The sequence below is a fragment of the Cydia pomonella genome, chromosome 10 (genome assembly GCF_033807575.1).
Source record: "Cydia pomonella isolate Wapato2018A chromosome 10, ilCydPomo1, whole genome shotgun sequence".
NCBI classification, from domain to species: domain Eukaryota; kingdom Metazoa; phylum Arthropoda; class Insecta; order Lepidoptera; family Tortricidae; genus Cydia; species Cydia pomonella.
In genome coordinates, this window is record NC_084712.1 from 6,769,919 (window position 1) to 6,778,277 (window position 8,359).

The 8,359-nt window shown below is 39.0% G+C and overlaps 1 pseudogene; it reads left to right on the forward strand.

The window, feature by feature from the left end:
- The first annotated feature begins 1,406 nt into the window (after positions 1-1,406).
- LOC133521935 (uncharacterized) lies at positions 1,407-3,595 on the forward strand (annotated as a pseudogene).
- Positions 3,596-8,359: the final 4,764 nt, after the last annotated feature.

Genomic DNA, 8,359 nt, shown 5'->3' on the forward strand with positions numbered 1-8,359 from the left:
ATTTAAAGGGTCGTGCACACATCTTTAAACCCCTACCTTATAGGTTGTCAAGACAAGTCTTTAGTATATTCCCCAAAAACGCATTTTTGCATACACGCAGTATCTTTTTGGCACTTTTCGATACTTCGTGTAATGACCAGTTAAAGAATATTGTATAAAATACATTGTTGCCAACCTCATTTTAAATGTCATCTCTGACAAATAAGTGAACCATAGACAATTTTTTTTAATTTCATTCATTCATTTAAAATGGGTGAAGACGAAAACTTAGTGTCTACGCCTGAAGAAATATCAGTGATAGCCCAAGAAGTCACTAAAAATTTTCGGCATTCAAAATCGCAATAGATGAAATGAAAAATATTTGTTAAATTTACAATTTTATTTCAAAGTAAGTGCTTGGTCGTAGAAAAAGTATTGTATGCAACGTTGTTTAACTGAGTCAAAAAATACTCGTGGCGTCTTTATTAACAATTTTGTTACTCACGCCACTCGCCTTTTTGGACCTCTCTTAAACAACGGTTGCATAAAATACTATTAAAGAAATTGCCTCTGCTCATTTTCACTTCATTCGAGACGTAAAAGGCGCCTATTTTTATCCAAATTGCAGATTTAATCTATGTAAATGGTAATTCAAGAGCAAAAATGCAAAGCTCCTACAGCAATGACGCGAGCAAAGTCGTCGCGACTCACTTTGATGAGGCATAATGCAGGCGTCACAACGCCGTGCTTGGAGACTTACCAACCTATTCTAGATAGTATAGGAATATCATGAACACTAAAACTACTTCAGTTTAATACTAATGTACGAGTAGATACGCCTTTTATCCGCTTCGCGTCGAGTGATAGTCCCTAATTCGTTATACCAATTGAATTGTATGTATTCCCTGTAGCTATCACGTAAAAGTTTTGTAGACATTTGCAAGTTTAGCACATTTGATTAATACAATTAAATACGGTGAAAAAATACTATAAAAGCATATTTCATCATAGTAGTTTTTCTCATAGAGTTGTGTTCCTGCCGGTCAGTAAGGTTGCCAGAGCTCCGAGGGTGCGGAGTGTTAGGGTCGGCAATGCACATTTAACCCCTCTGGACTTGCAGGCGTCAATAGGCTAAGGAGACTACTTAGCATCAGGCGGGCCATATGCTTGTTTGCCGCCGACGTAGTATAAAAATACATTTCTTTAATTGTTTTTTTAAATGAAGCCGAACCGAAAGATACTTGAAGGAACTGTCCTAGGGATTATCATTCGCAGCGAGAGGTAAGTATAGTCTACATATCGTAAAAAAAACCCGGTCAAGTGCGAGTTCGTTTGACTCGCGCACCGAGGGTTCCGTACAAACTTTGAATTATCTCGTGTAAGTTTGAGAGAGACGTTTGATCAGAAGTACCTATACTAAGAATTAAACTCAGTAATTCGCCTTTCGAGATTACACAAAGTTTACATGTAGTAGCACGAAGATAGTGCTGCCATCGTACACCATTTTAGAGCAACTATAAAAAAAATAACAAATTTTATTTATACCCTGTGGTGGGTACTTCATAATCCCATACACGTTTTGTGTCGCCGCCATCGTATACGCTATTCCCGTGCTAAGTGTTTTAATTCGAATATTTGACAGTAATTCGCGTGTGTTATCATGGGAAAACGTAAGTTTAGTGATGATGAAGAATACTATGCACGGAAAATAAAGAAGTTGGAGCAGAAAATGAAAAAAGTTCGACGGGATCGCCGAGGGGAGTCGTCGGATTCAGAGTCGTGGAGTTCTGTGTCGTCTGACCAGTACGAGGAGGAAGTGGTAAACGAGCTTGGTGTCGATCATGCTTCCGAGCTGGAGGTTCCGCAAACCGAAGGTACTAATTTTTCCTTTATATTCCGCGTGGTTTTGTAGGTACGTGGGTAACGCAGGCGCGCTTGACCTTGGGCCCGCGCGCGCTCGCGCCCCCTATCGGCTGGGAACCTATGCGATCTTGGCGTAGGTACCTACTTATTGTTCACAACGAAAGTAGCTACTTTTTTGTGCAATGCTTGTTCATGCGACGTATTTTTATTTTACTGGTAAACATTCGTGGCTAAAGTTGTGCCTGTAAGGCTACATACTAACCTAAAATATACTTCAGATCGATCTGTAAGGTTGTTTCGTTGTATATAGGTTTGCCACCTCGATACGCAGTCGCTAGAGTCCGTGAGACAGCTACTGATGATATTAAAAGTTTACTCCAGTGTATCCAGAATACAATCGACTTACCTTTTACCAAGTCAGGCATGAAAACAGTTTGAAAGACTGTTTCTAGACTTGCTCATGTGAATTATTTTTACTTAGTCATTATGTGTCGAATTTTCAGGACCCCAAGAGGAAAATCAACCATCTCCATTCCTTGATTCTCAACTGGAAACAACGCCGGAGTTAGATCCGAGTATTTTGAATATTCTAGGTGACGAACCTGCTAAAGAGGAAATATTTAGCAAGGCTGTTCACAAGGATATTGCTAGCCGATGGTCCGATATACTAATCAATGGGTTAAAGGAGGATGTGAAAAAGGGAATTATTAAATGTCACGATATCCCTGAGAATCTTACGTTACTGCAGAATCCTATACTAAACCCTGAAATCAAAGCAGCAGTCAACGAAAACGCGCTCAAGAGAGATGTTATCTTATCCGATAAACAGAGAAGTATGGCTTGCGTTATAACATGCATAGCCGACTTATTTAATGTCGTCGAATTTGGAATCTGATGCCGCAGATAATAAAGAAAGTTTGAAGTTACTCAGCGATGCGGGCCGCTTGTTATGCCATGTACATTACGAAGAGACATCAGCTAGAAGGAACTTCTTACAAGCTTGTCTTAGCAAAGACGTCAAAGAAAATATAAAGGACCTGAAACGCGATAGATTTCTTTTTGGTACTGATCTTTTAGAGAAACTGAAATCTATGAAGGCGATAACGAAGACGGGCGCGGAGATGAGACCTGCCTCAACGAAACCGAAGCCTCCACCCAAGAGCAGACAGGCTGAAGCGGGACCTTCGAGGGCTTTAAACTGGCGGGGCCCGCCACCGCCGGCACCTCGACGCGCGTACGCGAGGACGAGCTCGACGGCTGGTGGGCGCAGGCAGCCGGCAGCGACGCCGCGCAGCAGCGCGCGCCGCGACCCGCGGCCGCGGACCAGCAGGCTGGCCGCCAATCGGCGCTAAGCAGCGAGTCGCAGGCAGGTACATTACAGTTTTACTACCATAATTGGCAACGCATAACTAATGACCCGGTGGTTTTGTCTTGGGTCAGAGGCCTACGCTTGCCGGTCGACGTTGATATCGTCCAGTCAAAGATACCTGCAAATAAACCACAGTCCGCTCAGCATAAGTTAGAAATGAATAATGAAATTACTAAACTCATAAATATAGGCGCTATTCGCCAGTGCGAGCCATGCGAGGGCCAATTCTTATCAAGCATTTTTCTGATTAAGAAAAGTAATGGCCACAATAGATTTATTCTTAATTTAAAGCAATTAAACAAGTTTATTCCTACGCCCCACTTCAAAATTGAGGATTACAGGACTTTGATGCGTCTTTTAGCTAAAGATACTTATATGTGTACATTAGACCTTCAGAATGCTTATTTTCAGTAAGTATTTATGAAGACCATAAAAAATACTTACGATTCCAATGGTTAGGGCGTTTATATGAATTTCAAGTACTCTGCTTTGGCTTGAATTTAGCGCCATACGTATTCACAAAACTTATGCGTCCTGTCGTGGAGTATCTACGAAAACAAGGGTTATTTTCTGTAATTTATTTAGACGATATATGTCTACTCGGTTCCAGACCTTACGAATGCAAACAAAATTTCAAACAAACCAAAGACTTATTGGAATCGCTTGGCTTTGTAATAAACTTAGAAAAAAGTAACGGTACGCCTAGTCGAACCATTACTTTTCTAGGTTTCGTTTTTGACTCCAGTGCATTAACAATTAGCATTCCGAAAGATAAAAAATTAAAAATAAAGCGTGAGATAATACGTTTTTCGAACATGAAAAGGTGCAAAGTTCGAGATTTTGCACATTTAGTTGGTTTGCTAGTTTCCGTATGCCCAGCCGTTCAGTACGGGTGGGTTTATACAAAAATGTTCGAACGACAGAAATACCTTTGTTTAAAAGATAATGATGATTATAATCAATTCATGTCAATACCAAATCATCTTAGTAGCGATTTTAATTGGTGGTTACGTAATATTGATAAATGTAACAACCCGATACGGTCAGGCGATTACCGGCTAGAAATTTTTTCAGACGCATCTCGTACGGGCTGGGGTATTAGTTGCTCGGATCAAACAGCGAGTGGTCAGTGGTCGACAGAAGAGTTAAATGAGCATATCAACTTTTTGGAACTGACAGCTGCATTTTTTGGTTTAAAAATATTTGCCAGTAAATTCACGGATTGCGAGATCCTTTTGCGTATTGATAATACTACGGCAATTGCATACATAAACCGGTTTGGAGGCATTCAGTTTCCACATCTCAATGCATTAAGCCGAACGATTTGGCAGTGGTGCGAAGAAAGACGAATATGTATATATGCGTCTTACATAAGTTCCACTGAGAATTTGATTGCCGATGTCGAATCTCGCCGAGTTCATGCAGATGTTGAGTGGGAGCTCGCTAATGAGGCCTATAATCTGATCTGTGAGACATTTAGACGACCAGAAATTGACTTGTTTGCAAGTCGTCTAAATAAAAATGTATGAAATTTGTATCATGGCATAAGGACCCAGAGGCATTCAAAGTTGATGATTTTACATTGTCTTGGAATAACTTCTTCTTCTATGCTTTTCCTCCATTTTCTATGATACTTAAAGTGCTCCAGAAAATAGTAAATAATAAAGCGGAGGGTATTGTGGTTGTACCTTTATGGCACACACAACCGTGGTTTCCACTTTTTAAGAAACTACAAATTTCAAATAGCTTGGTATTTCCTCCAGAGGCTAATTTATTACATTCGCCTTACAGGGCCGAACACAAGCTTCAGCGGAGCCTTACCCTGGTGGCCGCTGTCTTATCCGGACGGCGTTCCTGAGGCAGGGTGCTCCTCGCGAAGCCGCGGACGTGATGCTAGCCTCGCTGACGGACAGTACAATTAGTCAGTATGAACCATGTATTAAAAAATGGTTTTGTTATTGCCAAGAAATGAACGTCAATCTTTATGAGGCATCCGTTACGGATTTATTGAAATTTTTAGTAAGTCTTTATAATCAAGATAATAAATACGGTTCAATTAACTCAGCGAAATCAGCTATAAGTCTTATAGTAGGTTCTGAACTCATGAACGATTTAAAGATAAAACGATTCATGAAGGGAGTGTATAAATTGAGGACTCCCCTTCCAAGGTATATTTCTACTTGGAATCCTGCTGTAGTTTTAGATTTTTTAAGTAATCATTATCCGAACGAAAGCTTGCCGTTTGATTTGTTATCTAAAAAGCTAGCAACATTACTAGCTTTGACCACTGCACATCGCGTGCAGACTCTCTCTTTGATTCGAGTGTCTAATATTCACCAACATCATGGTGATAAATTTATAGTTAAAATCTCTGATAAAATAAAAACGTCTGCGGTTGGTAGATCACAACCTTTATTGATTCTTCCTTACTTCGACGAAAGGCCTTCTATTTGTCCGGCTAGAACTTTAGAACAATATCTAAAAACCACTGCCGATAAAAGGCAAACAAATTGTGAGTTTTTATTCGTAAGCTTAAAAAAGCCATATAAAAATGTATGTTCGCAATCACTGAGTCGCTGGATCAAGGCCACACTGCAGGAGAGCGGGATCGACACTTCGGTATTCAGCTCTCACAGCACTAGACATGCATCTACGTCTGCTGCCAATAAGCTTGGCGTAAGCATAGATGTTATAAAAAGAACCGCAGGATGGACAGGTAACTCGGCATCCTTTGCAAAATTTTATAACAGGGAAGTTTTACCTGATACGTCAGAGTCGTTTGCCCGGTCTCTTTGCAGTATGACCTCAAAATAATACTTAATAGAATAGGTATTATACTTACTTGTTGATTATTAATTATGCATTAATTAACATCTAAATATGGCTAATTGGTTATTGTTAAAAAAAAAAAGCCCGCAATGTAAACGATTTGTTAGAACTGAAATATAATATGTTGTTTTCATACTTTGGTTTTTTCAGTTTACCTACATATTTCGTGAAGCTCTAAACATCTACATGTAAACTTTGTGTAATCTCGAAAGGCGAATTACTGAGTTTAATAGAAAATCAAACGAACTTACCTGTAAGTGACGTTCGATGATTATTAAACGAGGTAATTCGCCTGAGAGATTACACACCCGCCCGGACCCTACACAGAGCGAGTTCTGTAGTTGCCCCGTTTCCTCACGAAATATATGTATGAGTTAACGATGGGCTCCGGGTACCAAAAGTGTATGAGATTATGAAGTACCCACCACAGGGTATAAATAAAATTTGTTATTTTTTTTATAGTTGCTCTAAAATGGTGTACGATGGCAGCACTATCGATTACACATGTAAACTTTGTGTAATCTCTCAGGCGAATTACCTCGTTTAATAATCATCGAACGTCACTTACAGGTAAGTTCGTTTGATTTTCTATTTTTGTGTACAGCGCCATCTATCGGCAAATTTGCACGATGTAATGCACGTATGTTGGTTTTACAAGGATAATTCTCTATCATCTGAACCCATTTCAAAAACTGATCTTTTATTCGAAAAAAGGTGTAAGTATTTAAAATCTCATAGAAATTTCAGGTGTAATAAACACACGTAATGTTGGTTAAATTACAAACTGAATTCGGAAAGGTTTTTTGTTAATTAGCGAGATGTACGAGATATTTAGCGACGTGACAGACACGGCGGACAGAGTCGCACCATAAGGGTTCCTTTTGTACCTTTTTGGTACGGAACCCTAAAAAGTAAAGATAATTTTTAATTATAAGAAATAGAGGTTTGATTATATTTTTCCTGTAAATTTTACAGTAATGTTAATATTATGTACAAATTTCATAATTTTTCGTCCGTAAACTTCGGCGATAAGTGGGGGAACGGTACTATTTTTTCACATTTTCCTTCATAAATCAATTTTTTTCTAAAAAAAAGTTTTTGAATGTACAATTTGAGCTCATTCAAATGATACCCTATTTGACCTAGTCACTAGACTTTGAAATTTTGCCCCCTCTTTATATTGGGCATTTTCCATAATTAATAAATAAAAAAATATACTTTTAATGTGTCTGGGTTAGCGTTGTTCATAACTATTCCAAATTTCAAATCGACAGCTTCTCGTCATCTCGAGAACCACTTAGGTTCTCGAGATATTTATGTGACACACACGGCGGACAGAGTCGCACCATTGGAAGGAAGGGTTCCTTTTGTACCTTTTTGGTACGGAACCCTAAAAAGTAAAGATAATTTCAATTTGAATATAAACATACATTAAACGATTTCAGACTAAAATTCATTCATTGGTCATTTAAAATTGAAAACCGGGAACGAGTTAATCCGATAAGATAGCAATTGTACCGGAATATTAGGAACTCATTAAGATTAATTAATTGGAACCACTTATTAAATATGTTAAAACGGTATCCCTACTGTAAATTCATTCTATAGAGAGACGTGATGTACGCGTTTGCGTTAAGTCTCATTTTGTATGGAATTTTGAGTTTCCGAAACTTCCCGCTTGGCGCGCTATTTCTAAATCCCATACAAAATGAGACTTAACGCAAACGCGTACGTCATGTCACGCTATCGAATAAATTTACACATTTAATTTCGGGTCACTCTGACTCACGTATTTTAACTCGAAAACGCTTGACATGTTAGGACAGAGAGGAGGAGGGAGGTCATATTTAATGTCTGTGTCTCACGAAAGTTTTGCTAAAATGTACCACGTTTTAATATAAGTCATAAACATACATTCAACCGAAAACTCCGCTATAGATTATTTTAATCAAAGTTGGGCAATATCGTTGAAGTTTTATCGGCGCATAGCAACCCTCAGCTACATATCCATACAAATTGCTGGCCCCGCGCCAACTGGTGGCCAACAATTGCCTTTAGGAATGCTGGCTGAAGGGGGATTACATTTTCAGTTTCGGTGGATAAGTAATCGGTTTCCATTTCCAGTATATTCGTGAGTAAACCACTGAAATCAAATTATGTTCTTAAAATTGATATCAATCCCGACTTTTTTTTTATCAGACAGAAAACGAAGAGATGGATATATTTCGTTTGACGATCTATCTAGCCTACTGGGTAGTGATAGTGACCCTGTCTATGAAGCCGAAGGTCCCAGGTTCAAATCCCGGTAAAGGCATTTAA